The sequence below is a fragment of the Trichosurus vulpecula genome, chromosome 2, assembly GCF_011100635.1.
Source record: "Trichosurus vulpecula isolate mTriVul1 chromosome 2, mTriVul1.pri, whole genome shotgun sequence".
Classification (NCBI taxonomy): domain Eukaryota; kingdom Metazoa; phylum Chordata; class Mammalia; order Diprotodontia; family Phalangeridae; genus Trichosurus; species Trichosurus vulpecula.
In genome coordinates this window covers 313,120,099-313,135,256 of record NC_050574.1, presented here as the reverse complement: position 1 = coordinate 313,135,256, position 15,158 = coordinate 313,120,099, and positions in this window count along the sequence as shown.

Sequence of the window (15,158 nt, the reverse complement as noted above, 5' to 3'; positions counted from 1 at the left end):
TAATCAATAGTGATTTAGAGCATTTTTTCATATGACTATAGATATCTAATTTCTTCCTCTGAAAACTGCCTGTTCATATCCTTTGACCATTTATCAATTGAAACCTTGTCATTTTCCTTCCAATAAACTCAGTGTCTCTCTTTTGCCTCTAGTACGAATTCTGTTTGGTATTTAAAGCCCTTCACAACCTGATTCCAACATCTATTTCCTAGATTACTAAACATTATTCCCCTTAACACATTCTACAATCAAGTTGGTCTTCTCACTGTTCTTCACACATTGAACTCTATTTCTCATCTCCATGCCTTTGCATAGGTTGTCTCAAATTCTTTATTACCTCCAGTGTTTAGAATCCCTTAGCTTCCTTGCTAGAAGAAGTAGGCATATCAATTGACATAAAAATCATATTATAGTTTTATTTTGAAATAAAACTTTCATCTTGTCTCTATTTTCTTTACCTTGTGGATAAAAAAAGGCACTTCACCAATTTATACCATTTTGTCCTCTCAAATATTCTTAAATCCCAGTCTTTCTTAAAGCCCAGCTCAAACACTTCCTGCCTGAGGCCTTTCCTGAATCCCACAGATGCAAGTAGGAAAGGGACTACATCTGTTATTTCATTGGTATAGGGAACCCCCAGAGGAAATTTCCCTTCACCTGTATAGGTTGGTACCTCCTCAGCAGCATATAATCTTAAAGAGTTGGCTTTCTCTAATTGTAGAGAGATTTCATGATTTGACCAGGCTCATATAGCTAATATGTATCAGAGGTGGGATTTGAACCCAAGTCTTCCTGGCTCCACCATTATCCCACTTCCACATATTCATTCACGCTATTCTTTGTGTTTGGAATGTCCTCCTTTTCCCTCTTCATCTTTTGAATTCTTACCCATCCTATTAACCCCAATTTACATGCCACATTTAGCAGGAAGCCTTTCCTAATATACTAAATTGGTAACAACTTTCCGTCTCAGACTTCAGAGAATGCTTTGTTTTATGCTTCTTCATAGTAATTCATTTTTTAGATGAGTGTATTGTTTTTTTCCTCTCACATCAATGTCACTTTAATGTTTACAGAAACTCTTTCTCCAAAACACCCTGTTGAAGTAGGCAGCACAAAAATTATTGTATTATCCTTGTTTCAGAGATAATGAAATTGGGGCTCATAAATGTTAAATGACTTCCCTGTGGTCACTGAGCCTCTGGTCAGAGGCAAGATTCAAGCCCAGGACTTCAGAGTCCAAATACAGCATTCTTTGCACTATACCGTGAGGCTGGTTTGGAAGTGGTTTGCTTGCATCTTCTAGCCAGTATTCTGATACTAGATTTTTGGGTTAAATTGCTTCCCATTATTAGCACTCCAAGTCCCCAGTGCTAAGAGGCAATGTCTTAAAAACCCCTGTGCTGGAAGCTGGCCTCAATTATGAAAATGCACCAGCTGCTGCCAAACAGTCACTTTGGCACTGGAGGAGGATTAACTGTTTATAGCCGTGTAAAACATTTCCCAGAACCTCGAAAGATATGGATAAGCAGACTTCCTGCTCTTCCAGAGAAGCCAAGTGAAACCATTTAACTCATCTTAGAGTGGGGGAAGGGAGCAAAGAAAGAAAAGGCAAAAAAGGAAAAGAAGGAAAGGAAAAGAGGTCTGTAGAAGACAGATTCAATGGGAAATCTTTATCTATCTCAGACTGGTGAGAATTTGGCATAATGTCTAAACAAATGAATGCCTATGAAGTCCCTACTATCCTTGTTTTTTGTCTGTTTTCGAAGAGGACCATGGCATCAGGGAAATGATGACATGACTTGCAGTTTGATTTGAGTGAGGGAGGGCTGTGCAAGGTCACCCGCCTCACTTTCTCCTCCAGAGCCATCTGTGTCCAGTGACCAGATATTCATCAGGATGACTGGAGATGGCCCAGGATGCAATGGGAGACCCTGGCCCCTTTAGGCTAAGGCCCTTTCATGCACTCACTTAGAGTGAGGTAATGCCCATTCAATGAATAGGCCTCTTTCAGAAGTGAGTCAAAGGATGGCCCTTTTAATTAGAAAAAAAGAAAAAAATCAAGCTGGGAGGGAAGACCCTCAGGGTTGAGATAACAGTGACAAAAAAAAAAAAATATGGAACTGCCCTCAAGGAACTGAAATTCAACTAGTGACCAAAAGGACGGATTCAGAGAAATCTGGGAAGATTTATATTAACCGATAGCAGAGCAAAGTGAGTAGAATTAGGAGTACAATTTACACAATGACTACAACATTGTAAAGAAAAACAACTATGAAAGACTTACAAACACTGATCAATTCAATGAACAATTATGACTCCAGAAAACTAATGATGAGTCGAGCTGCCCACCTCTTGACAAAATGGTTATGGACTAAAGGTGCAGAATGAGACAAACTTTTTGGACACAGCCAGTGTGTGGGCTTGACTTGCTTTACTGTACTTATTTGTTACAAAATAAAGGTTGCTTTATTTTCTTTGGTGGGGAGAAAAGTTATAAAGGTTGTGGGGTGAGTGACAGTGACACAAAAAAGAAGAAAATAAAGAAAAGAGTATCAATGAAACATTTTTAAAATATCCAGAAGAATGGTGAAGGAGAGTCAGAAGGGGAAGCAGACAAGCAAGCGAAATGCAGTGTTGGAATTACCAGGTCAAATTGAAAATATGTTGTTCAGTCATGTCCAACTCGGAGGCCCTGTTTTTGGGTTTTCTTGGCAAAGGTACTGGAATGGTTTTCCATTTCCCTCTCCAGCTCATTTTAAAATGAGGAAACTGAGGCAAACAGGGTTAAGTGACTTGCCCAGGGTCACACAGCTAACAAATGTCTGAGGCCAGCTTTGAACTCAGGAAAAGGAGTCTTCCTGACTCCAAGCCCAGCATTCTATCCACTGTGCCACCTAGTTGCCCTAAACAAGCGTGCTTTTTTTTTTTTAACAAGCTGTCCAAAATAGATATTCGTGAGGTTATATATGATCTTTTTTCTGTTCATTGTGTAAGGAAAAGTTCATGTTTGTCAATTTGTCAATTTAGTCATATTTTATAAAAGAAATTTAAGAATATTGAATGTGGCAGTTATAATAATCAAATTTAGCCCCAAAGAAGAGAAGGCATCTCCCCTCACTTTTTTGGACAGATGGAGGGACTTTGGCTGTGGTACCCTAATATAATATCAGACTTTTAGGGAGTATGTTCATTACTTTTGCTAAACTGTCTTTTTCTTCTTCTTTTTCTTCTTTATTATAAGGAATGCCTCTTCAGGGAGAAGAGATTGAGGAGAAATACATTTGAAAATGAAGGTGATGAAAAAAAAATCCGCAAAAATTCATTTCTTTAAATCCATCATATGATCCACATCCCCCCTGCTTCCTCTCTTTAGCCTTAGAGGGCAAAGTTAAGCTTGATGTCAGGGAAAACTTTCTAACAATTGGAACCATTCATTCAATAAATATTTATTAAAAGCCAACTGGAGGCAGCTAGATGACTCAGTGGATAGAGATTGGGCCTGGCATCAGGAAGATCTGAGTTCAAATCTGGCCTCATTTTCTAGTTGTGTGACCCTGGGCAAGTCATTTAACCTTTGTTTGCCTTAATCCATTGGAGGAGGAAATAGCAAACCACTCCAGTATTTTTGCCAGGAAAACCCCAAGGACAGCATTGGTGCGCTATGATCCATGGGGTCACAAAGAGTCGGATGAGACTGAATAATCAAACAATGACAAAATGCCAACTATGTTCAAGATACTGGTATACAAATATAAAAATGACCAGTTCCTGCCCTCAAGGAGCTCACATTTTATGAGGTAGGATGGAGCGGTAAAGGAGCAGGGAGAACAGTACAAACACAAAAAAGTAAATGCAAAATAGATACCAAATCATTTGAGGGAAGAGGGCATTAGCTATTGGAGTTATTTCAGAAAAGGCCTCATGAAATAGCTGGCACTTGAATTGAGCCTGGAAGGAACTTGGGATCCTACAAGGCAGAGGAGGGACAACTAGGTGGCACAGTGGATAGAGCACTGGGGCCTGGAGTCAGGAGGACATGAGTTCAAACCTGGCCCCAGACACTTACTAGCTGTGTGACCCTGGACAAGTCACTGAACCCTGTTGCCTCAGTTTCCTCCTCTATAAAATGAGCTGGAGAAAGAAGTGGTAAACCATTCCAGTATCTTTGCCAAGAAAACCCCAAATTGGGTTATGAAACGTCAGACATGGTGCAAAACCAACAACAACAACACAAAACAGAGATGAAGAAAATATACATTCCAGACATAGAGGACAGCTCGTGAAAAAGCCTGGCCTGCACCTGCCTTTCTGGGAAGAAGAAAAATGCTATTCCATCGTGCTCCTTCCTCAAGCCTCCTGGTCTACCCTGCCTACAAGGTAAGGAAAGAAGCACCATACTATCCACTCCCCTCATTGGTCCCCTCACCTGAGCTGAATAACACCCTAAGAGAACTCCACTTGAAGGCCAAACTCCTTGGGATTATGATAACCTTCCTGAACTCATTTCTTAGTGATTTATACACACACACACACACACACACACACACACACACACACACACACACAGAGCCATACTTTCTCCATCGCAGTGATTCTGAACTCCAGGATGTCATTACTCAGACCCCGTTCTCCGTCCCACAATGCCCACTTCCTCCTTTCCAACACCTCAATGTCCTACTCTAAAGCTACTCATCCTTTCCATTGTGTTCTCTGGAATCCCTGCTCCATGGATAACAAGTGTACTTCCACCTTAGACCTTTTCCTTTACCACTACTTCCATCTTCTTGTTTTCACTGAGACCTGTTTCCCTTCAGATGACACAACCTTGATTGCCACCTTTTCCTGCCCTGGTTGAACTTTTACTCCCTGGATGGATTTGGGTTGAAGTGAAAGAGTTAGAACATTCCTTGCTCCCAATACCACTTTCAAACTTTCCCTCTACCACCACCTCTCCTCCTTTGAGGTTCATTCAATCCAAATTTACCACCCATTAAAATTCTGGAAATTTATCTACAGATTCCAGGAAACTACCTTTCTTTCCTCAAGGAGCTCAGTGCTGTCTCACAGTCTTTCTCTGTTCCCTGGCTACTGCCCCTCCTTTGTCCAGTTTCACATGAAGACATGGCTCTCCTCTATGCCAAGGCAAATACCTCCACATGCAGACTGACTCTTCTACTATCCCTTTCTCACTTATCTTGTCTCTCTGCTGGCAGCTTCAAGCTCTCCTTTGATCTGTCTATTTACTGTCATCTGTCATGGACTAGCCATATCATCTCACTAGCTGTCATCCCCTCTCCTCCTTTTTGTGGCTAAATCCCTTGAGAAGGCCTCCCACAATTCATGTCTCCATGTCCTTTCCTCCCACTCTTTTCTTAACTATCACCTGGCCTCCAATCTCATCAGTCAATGAAAACTGCTCTCACCAAAGTTACCAGTGATCTCTTAAATGCCAAATGTAATGGATTTTTCCCAGTCTTCATCCTTCTCAACCTCACTGTAGCCTTTAATGCTGTCAATCACCCTTGGGGATGAACAGGGAGTGGACAGAGATGATTTTAAAGGGTTAAATAGGCAACAGAATCCTGAGGTCAGGAAAAAAATTTATAACCTCAGAGCATCGTAGTGTTTAGAGTAAGAAAAGACCTTAGAGACCTAGAACATCACTTCAGCCCTAAAATTCAAAACCCAGAAGTACCCTCTGATGCTACAACCCTCACTCTAATTAGATCTCTCAGAACCTCCATAGAAGGAGGGCATCCAGGCCAGCTGTCTCTTCATTTCTCACCAGGCTATACACTAGACTCCTCCAAATATACCTGTACCTGGCTCCCTTTTCAATTTTTTTTTTTATGTATTGTCTTCCTCCATTAGAATGTAAGTTTCTTGAGGACAGGAACTGTATTTCTTTTTGCTCACATTTGTATTCCCTGTACTTAGCACAGTGCCTGGCACATAGTAGGCAGTTAATAAATGTTTGTCGACTGACTAACTTAACACACATGACCTGAGCAACACCAGAAGAGTAGCCCTGAGCAGTCCATATAAAACCATTGTGTAAATTGAGAGGGAGAAGACCGACCAAATTACTGTGACCAGCCTCAGGCATATTCTTCCTTGAGGCAGTTTGTACTGAGAGAGGACAAATCCATAAGTCCTTGGAGACCTAAAAAAGGTGAAAATACATCATGAACTCAACATCAGTTTCTGATACTATCCCTGGCCTCCCTTTCAATGTATACATTCATGGGCACATCACAAACAGAGTGGCCAGGTTTCCTAGTTCCTGAGCTATTATAACAGGCAAATCAATGCCAGAAATGATAGATCGGCAGACCTTGCTTTTAAGCAAACCCAGTCTGTGAAAAGCCAGATTTAGAACAGCTAAATGGGGAAATTGTTTGACTTAGAACATAATTCTTCGCTTTACAAAAAGGCTCACCACAGAGTTTAAGTAATAGACTCCTCTACTGTATTTACTATATGGTTTGATTTTAAGAAGCTTTATTTACTTTTCATGAACATATCTGTTTTTTAAACTGAATTGAACCTGTACTAAAATAAAAAGAGAATGGCTGGAAGGACAGAATCATAAATAACTTACATTTCTATCTTGTATTATGGGCACAAAGAACTTTATATAAATTTGATCCTCATCAACACTCTGTGGGATAAGTTATGGTAAGTATCGCTATCTTCATCAATAGTTGAGGAAACTAGAAGTGAATCAGTTTTCCAAAGCTACACACTTAGTAAGTGGCAAGATCAAGATTTAAACCCAGTTGTTTATATGTAACTGAGAAAAAATAAAATAAAATAAAAAATCAATCGATTAGAAAAAAGACTTAAATCCAGGTCTTCTGATCCAAAAATACCATGCTGCCTCTCTCAACACCTTGCTGACTTCTTTTCTCCAGGGAAGATCTGGTGACCTCCTACTGTCATCCAAGCATTTTATATGACAAAAGACTGCAGACTGAAACCACATGCTCATGATTCTTTTCTTTTCTTCTTTTTTTTATTTTTCTTTTCTTTTTTTCTTCTTTTTTCTTCTTTTCATTCGTCTTTTCTCACTTCTCCCTTTCCATCCTTAACCTCATGGTGGAAAGAGTGCTGGGTTTGGTGTCAGGGAAGACTGAGGTTCAAATCATACCTCTGATGCTTACTAGTTGAGTGACCAGGGGAAGGTTTTTAACCTTTCTGAGTCTCAGTTTCGTCATCTGTAAAATGGGGGTAATCATAGCACCTACAACTGAGATAATGTACATAAAATTCTGTATACAATCAACTATTATTTCTCTTCTCCTCCAATACAGACTTCTCTTAGTTTATACAACTAAATCTCATTTAGACAGGCAGACAGGCTAGAAGCTGCTATTAAACATTTACTTGGTGTTAGGAACCGTGGTGAGAACTTGGTATACAAGTAAAATCAAAATGAAAGACAGCTCCTGCCCTCAGAAAGCTTACCTTCTAATGGGGAAAGACAACATATAGAGCTGAAAAGGGAGGAAGGGAGTAACAAAATCTGAAGAATCAGAAGCATAGCCAGGAGGAGCATGAAGTACGGCCAGCCTGAGTCCATCCCCAAAATGGAAACAAATTAACATGGCTGAGTCAAAATTCTGGATCGTTCAAGAAGAGGTGGGTATTTATACTCTAGGTAGAAAAAAAAAGTATTTTACTAAGCAAATGAATAGTGTTAAGTAAACTTGGGAGAAAATGTTTACTCAACTTCAGAAAACAAATTTTTGAGAATATTAGCAGTTACCATTGGCATACAAACCACTAAAATGATGATAATGATCCTTACACATTTGTTACTGAAGGGGAGTGGAGAGACTCCTACTTAGCAAGACTCCATTAGTCATGGCCTTGTAACATTTAATTATTACATTAAAAAACATATATTAAGTTCCTATTACACTATAAGTACAATGAAAGATGCCAGGCTAGAGATGCAGAGATGAAATTACAATCCCTACTCTCAAGCATCTTATAATGGATTAGAAGGAGTAAAACACAAAAAGCCAAGTACAGAGAAGAATATGTGTGTAGGAAGAGTACAAGCAGAGTGGATTAAAAGATTTCTCACAATGATAACAATTGCTTTTCTCTTAAGAGAATCAACAGGTCAGATTTGTCTGATGTTAGGCCTGAATCAAGCTGAATTAAGCAGATTTTGCTGTACCTGTAGACAATGTTGAAAAACTTGCTCAAGTATTTCAACTCCAAAGCCACATTTACAGTTAGACCAGCTGGTACATCTAACAATTTGTCCAGGTCATAAGCCTTACTTAAATTTTATTTAAAAAATAAAATAAAGGCTATTTTGAGATGTGGCATGTTGAAGCAAGATCTCTTAAAGGACCTTGACTATAAACCATTTGGTCATTTTTTTTTAAGTTTGATCTCTTATAGACCACATCCTTTGTCATAAGTGGAGTAGGGCAAACTGGGTTCAAGAGGAAAATTCATTATCTGCACATCTTATCAGTCAATTTGGGTAAGAAAAGACAAGTTAAATTTTTTTTTAAAAAAAGAAAAAAAAGATTGGTTTGCATGCTCCATTCTGCTATTCTTATAAATCCTCTCCATTTCAGTCTGCTTAAAAATATTAAATTTCGGGAGCATTCCAGTCTTTGACATTGTGTTAAATATCATTTGAATAATGTGGAACAATTAAGAAAATTATTCATAGTAGTAGTTGTTTGAAAGGGGCAAACAATGCTGCTTTCATTGCAGGAAGCCTGTGGTTACCAGCCTGGATTCCTAAGAAAATTGTAAACGTCTAGATGTATTTTTCAAATACTATACACACTGTCATGATTTGTGGGTGATCCTAAGACCTAAGTATATGGAGAGAAAAAACACCACCACAATTCTTTAAAACTAAGCATGAGCTAAGGAAAATAATATCCCAATTCCGTAGAACTCAGCATATACCAAGCAGAAAACTAAGGCCCCTAATTCTTTTAAATATGAGCAACCAAAACTGGCCCTGGGTAAATTTGTGAAGCAGGAGATGCAAGAAAACCCTGGAATAGCGACTTCTAGTCACAGTCCTACTGCTTACTACTGTAAGGTACTCTCTTCAGCCTTTCAACCTCTTATCGGTAAAATGAGGAAGTTGGACTAAATGACCTCTAACATCAAGTCAATCAGGTCAAGAAGCATTTATTAAGCACCTCCTGTGCGCCAGGCTCTGTGCTAAGCACTGGGCATACCGAGTAAGGCAATCACAATCCTCGATCTCAAGGAGCTCGCACTCTTAACAGAGGAGACGACATGCAAGTGACTTCATACAACTCAAGATAGTCAGGATAAACTGGAGATAATCAAAAGAGAGATGTCACTAGCATTAATGTGAATGAGGAAAGGCTTATTACAAAAAGTAGGATTTTAGCAGGGACTTGAAGGAAGCCAGGAGGTCAAGATGAGAAGAGAGAACATTCCAGGTATAAGAGATAGCCTTGAAAATGCTCAGAGTCGTGAGATGGAACAGCAAAGGGGCCAGTGTCACTGGATCACAGAGTATGTGCAGGTAAGTAAAGCATGAAATGCAAAAAAGATAGGAAGAGACAGGTTATGAAGGGCTTTGAATGCCGAACAAAAGATTTCATATTTGCTGCTGGAGGAAATAGTCCCTGGAGCTTATTCAGTAGGAGGTAGGGAGGTGACTGCTTTAGGAAGATCTGTTTGACAACTGGATAGAAGATGGACTAGAGGGGGAAGAAGCTTGAGATAGATCAACCAGAAAGCGACAGCAGCAGTCCAGGTGTGAGGTGACTAGGGTCTGTACCAGGGTGGTGACAGTGTCAGAGGAGAGAAGGAGGCATGTGCAAGAGATGTTATGAAGGTAAAATCCACAAGGCATGGCAACAGATTGAATATGGAGGGTGAGAAAGAGTGAAGAAATGAGGATTACACCAAGTTGGGAGACTGGGATATTTAGTGAGGCTCTTAATATTAATAGAGACGAAAGGAAACTAGGTGGCACAATGCATAGGGCACCAGCCCTAAAGTCAGGGGGACCTGAGTTCAATTCCAGCCTCAAACACTTAATAACTATGTGATCCTGGGCAAGTCATTTCATCCCAATTGCATCAAACTAAAATAATAGGAAATACAAAAGTGGGGAGATTGGGGAGGGGTGAGAGAAATAATATCTTTCACTAGGTAAGAATTATGGACAAGTGTCTGGGCCTAGGTTCCCTGTGATATAAAGTGAAGGACTTGGACCAGATAAGACCCCTAAGGATGGTTCCAGCTCTGATATTCTATGTTCTAAGATCTTCAGTCCCCTCAATTCCCCTTCTGCAGTCCCTCTCCACCTGTTTCTTTGCTCATTATTATTCACCTTAGCTCCCCTTTGGGGACATACTGTCTTGAAGCTTTTCCCCCTCATTTAAGAAAAGAAAAAGTAACTACTTTCAAGAATAGATAAGAAAATCATTCTGTTATGAATGACTGATACAGCTTAAGCATTAACTCTCCCAGGGGTATTTGAATTTTTACGAAGAAGCAAAGCTTTAAACTTAGGAATTAAGCTCTAATGGAATTCTAGGCATCGGTGATAATTACATGTTCAGGGAAGGATTGGGGGTTAGGGATGAATCATCAGGACCTTGTATCCCCCATATCACACAAGATAGTTCTAACCAGAAATATGAGGAGAACCTATATACAAAAGATGTTTCCTTAGGACACAAACCCCATAATTATTCCTTATCTCTCAAGGATCCCTTACTGGATGGCTATCTTTCAATTTTGACTTTCTTGAATCACAATTTCAAGTACACTTAAGATAAATTATCACACAGATCCATAACTAGGGTGAGGATTGTGGCCTTTGTCCCAAGATACTGAAATTTAGAGGGAGCTAAGAATACTTGCATCCTTTTAGCGGTGCAGAAAAACCTGGATTTAGTGCCTAATTAGCAAGAATAACAAAAATAGAAAGTATCCAACATCCTGCTTACTTCTTCCTGCCTTCTTTCTACCTCCAACCCACATACCCACCCACCCAACTCCACTCCGCTCCCAAAAGTGAATTTGCCCTTAAAAATTTAGTCTGAAGGCACAATTAGTGTCCAGGATATAGTCTGTACTGCTTAGTGATACAGAATTTTAGGATCATAGCTCTAAAGCTGACAGAGACCAGAGAGGCTCCCTAGTACAACCCCCTTATTTTATAGATGACAGCTCTCTTCCAAGCAATTCATTATGATTTTAGAGGTGACAGGAGAAAAAAAAGGGCAAAAGGGTTTCATGTCAAAAATATAAATGTAGGGTCTTGTATATTTTAAATGTTTAAAGGAAAATAACGAGGACTGCCCACTTGCAATAAATATATCAATGACCATTATTAATCCCTGGATGGGGATTTTATAAATAGGAGAGGGATCCAGTTTTTGCAAATTAGTTTTTCTGATAACTCTGAGATCTCTGAGGATTGAGGAGGTAGAAGTAACATTAAGAAGCTAGTAGAGGCTATTGGAAAAACCCAACATCTCCACTGCCTAAATTAGAGGAGGGAGGGAAAAGTCGGGGAGAGTTCCATTCATCCCATTAGAAATCACATTAGCCCAGATTGTGCCACTTGCCAACAGGAGCAATGATGAACAAGCTGTAAGATCTCTTGGAGAAAAGTAGCAGCTGAAATGCCCAACACTAACCCCTCAAAAATAGTTCATTTTCCACTACTACTGACAATAATTGGAAACAGAACAAATAGGAGAAATTGGACAATAGCACGGCATCTGCAGTTGGAAATAAAATAAATATCAGGATGATGCACATCTGATCAGAGGATGTTGCTGCCAAATTGAGCTGGAAGCTTGCCCAGGACTACCTTTCTCTCCTCCTCCCCACCCTTCCTGATATTTAAAAACCCCCGTAAAGGAGCACATAGCTCTTTTCCAGGAACTTTACAAGTCACATTTCCTTAACTACATATTTGCACAAAATTGCCTTTGGACTCTGTTGATTAGGATGAAGAGATTGGCTTGGCCATTTGACCAGGGCCAAAAGGCAGATAGTTCAGGCATGTAATTTTACCTAATCACAAAACTTCACAGAACTTCGGAATTGGACAGAACTTCGAAGAATATCTAATCTGCTTGACAAAGGCTCCCTTCCACAACTTCACCCTCAAAGTGGTCATCCATGCTACATTTGAAAACCTTTAATGATGGTGGGCTCACTCATTCCAAAGGAAGGCCTGTGACGCTTTGGAATAGCTCTAATTGTTGGGAAGTTTATCCTTGTACCAAGGCTAATTCTGATTCTCTGTAACCTCTACACATCCCTCCTAGTTAAGCTACCTGGGACCAAATGCAAAAAGTCTACTCCCTCTGCCACAACTCCCTTATTTGGAAAGTGAGAGAACTAAGGAGAAAGGAATGAAATGCCTAAAGTCACATTGTAAGTGACAGAGCCAGGATTTGAACTCAGGTCCTATGACTCCAAGTACCTGATAACCCTAGGAACCACAGGAATTGGGAGAAGTGGGGGGGGGGGAAGTAGTTTTAAAAAGTAAAGAGGGGTTATAGGGCTGGGGGGGATCAGCATCTTCCACATCCTAAAGTGTGGGGGCAAAGTCCCATTCATCCACCTCAAAATCACATTAACCTAGATTTTGTAGTCTGTTGACAAGTCCTCTTTCCACAGAACCACAATCCTCCCTTGAAGATTGCTGTCACATCCATCAGAATCTTCTTTTCTGCAGATTGACCATCTCAAATTCCTTCAATTAATCCCAGTATAACATGGTCTTTATTCCAAAGGGAGAGCAGTCATGCTCCTGAGTTGAAGAGATATAGTTACTGATTGCCTCCATAAAGGATCTGTTAGGATTGTTTCCTGATGCTGGAAATCAGTGGAGTTAGTTTGGAGCCAGTATGAATAGGAACCTGACCCCTGGACACATATCTGTGACAGAATATGCCAAGAACTATTAAGGTTGTAGATATAAGTTATATGGTTGTTTTTAGATATAGTGAATAGTAGCATGAACCTATAACAAATGAAAGTATGATTTGAGAATGGCTTGTAAAAGATGTATGGGCAAGTTCAGCTCTGGCTCCCCAGAAAGTTGGGTTTGCTCCTAGAGTAAAACTTGATTTAAGAAATATGACAAGAATGAAGATGAAGATGATTTAAAGAAGTGACCCCCCCCCCACCCAGTCTGTGCAGCCAGTGAAACTGAATACACAGTGTGTCCTTTTACCTCCCCATGGAGCAATTCCGTTATTTAGGGACTAATAAGAGTCTTAGATAACTCTCTCTGAATGACTTAATTCTGCACCTTCCATATCCTCTGTTTAAGGAAAAAGAGTACCTGGGGGGAAGGGGACAAGGCACAAGAAGACTTCAGGCTTGAAAAGAGTTAAAGACTTATTTTGAATACAAGTGGATCCATAATATCCAATCCTTTCAGCATCTTGGTTGTCTTCTTCTACCAAAACTCCTGCTAATATGCATCCTTACTAAACATGGAGCCTTCCCTGAACATATTACTCCAGATGCAGGGTGAACAGGGCAGAGCAGTATATCTATCACCTCCATCATTCTATGCACTGTATTTTCCTTAATGTAGCCTAGTCTTTTGGCATTCAACATTTTGGCTCCACATCACACTGTTGAAATAGGTTGAGCTTTCAATAAATCACTCAGATCTTTTCCATAAGCACCATTGTCTAGACATTCTTTCCCATTCTATACTTGTCATTGATTCTTTGAATCCAATTATAGAAATTTACATTGACTCCTCTTATATTTCATTGTATTAGATTTGGCCCAACATTCTAGCTTATTGATATCTTTTTGCATTCAGATTCTGTCATTCCAACTTCATGCCACCTGCAAATTTGAAATATATACCTTTGATAATATTAAACATCACAGCAACAAGAATAAGTCTTTGGGGCAAGTATAGCAAGAGAAACTGTCGGATTATTTGCTGAAATCTAAGTAGACCATGCCCTTGAAGCTTAAAATCTCTTTCATAAGGTACAAACTCTTACACTCCACAATGAGAAATAAAGTTTATTCCCCTTCAAAGAGGAGGGGAGAGGACAGGAATTTACATTTACACTAAGACATAAATGACTAATGTAAAGTATTTTCTTGAGAGTATATTTTGATAGAGGTAGTAGACAGAGAACATAAGAGCACTAGACAGATGACTTAAGTTGACTGAACCTCTGAAGTATTAAGGGTTATCACGAGGTGGGATGCAGAGACTGTAGAAAGGAAAGGTGAGGAGTACTGAAGCCAAACAGCCTACATCATAATTTTGCTAATTCTTAAAGTATGACCAAGAAAGTCACTAAGCTTAAGCTCTCTGACCAGCAAGTGATAGGATCCTTCAAATAGGGTTGAGATGCTGCTACCACAATTGCCCAAGATTCAAGAGTGATGTGGGCATGGAATATACTACCAAGAGGCATGAGGTTTGGGTTTTTTTTTTGAAGGCTTGTGCCCCATTGGCAAGTACCAGTCCTGGTACTATTTATAATCGTATCATCTACTATATAACAGTAAATAGTACACTATTAACTCATTGCTCTTTGCCTAAAGTTACAGTTTTCTCAGGGTAAGGCATAGCCTAAGCTCTGGTTTATCCCACCTATATGGTATTTTTTTCCCTAGATCTAGGAGGTTCATCCAGATTCTTCACTGGAGCCCCAGAGCATATGTCAGTTAGGAAATTGGTGGCAAGGCATACATTTCTATGCTTTGATAGATCTCATCAATGTGGGGCCCTCTCCAATGATACAGATAAAACCTACCCATGCCCTCTAATCCCATATGACTTTGGTCAATATCCTCCTATAAATCCTCCATGGGGGGAGGGGGAAAAGGTTAGGTAGGTTTCACCTAACATGTTATAAGCCTTCTTGTTCTCTTGCCGTAAGAGCATGCCACTTGTCAGTCAATCAACAAGTATTTGTCATGGACTTACTATGTACCAGGCACCCTGCTAAGTGCTAAGGCTATAAAGAAAGGCAAAAAGATGATCTTTGCTCTCGAGGAGCTCATAATCTAATGGGGAAGATAACGTAATAAGAATGATCACCAGCATTTATATTGCACTTTAAGGTTTACAAAGCATTTTACAAAAAAAAAAAATCTCCTTTGATCTTCACAACAAT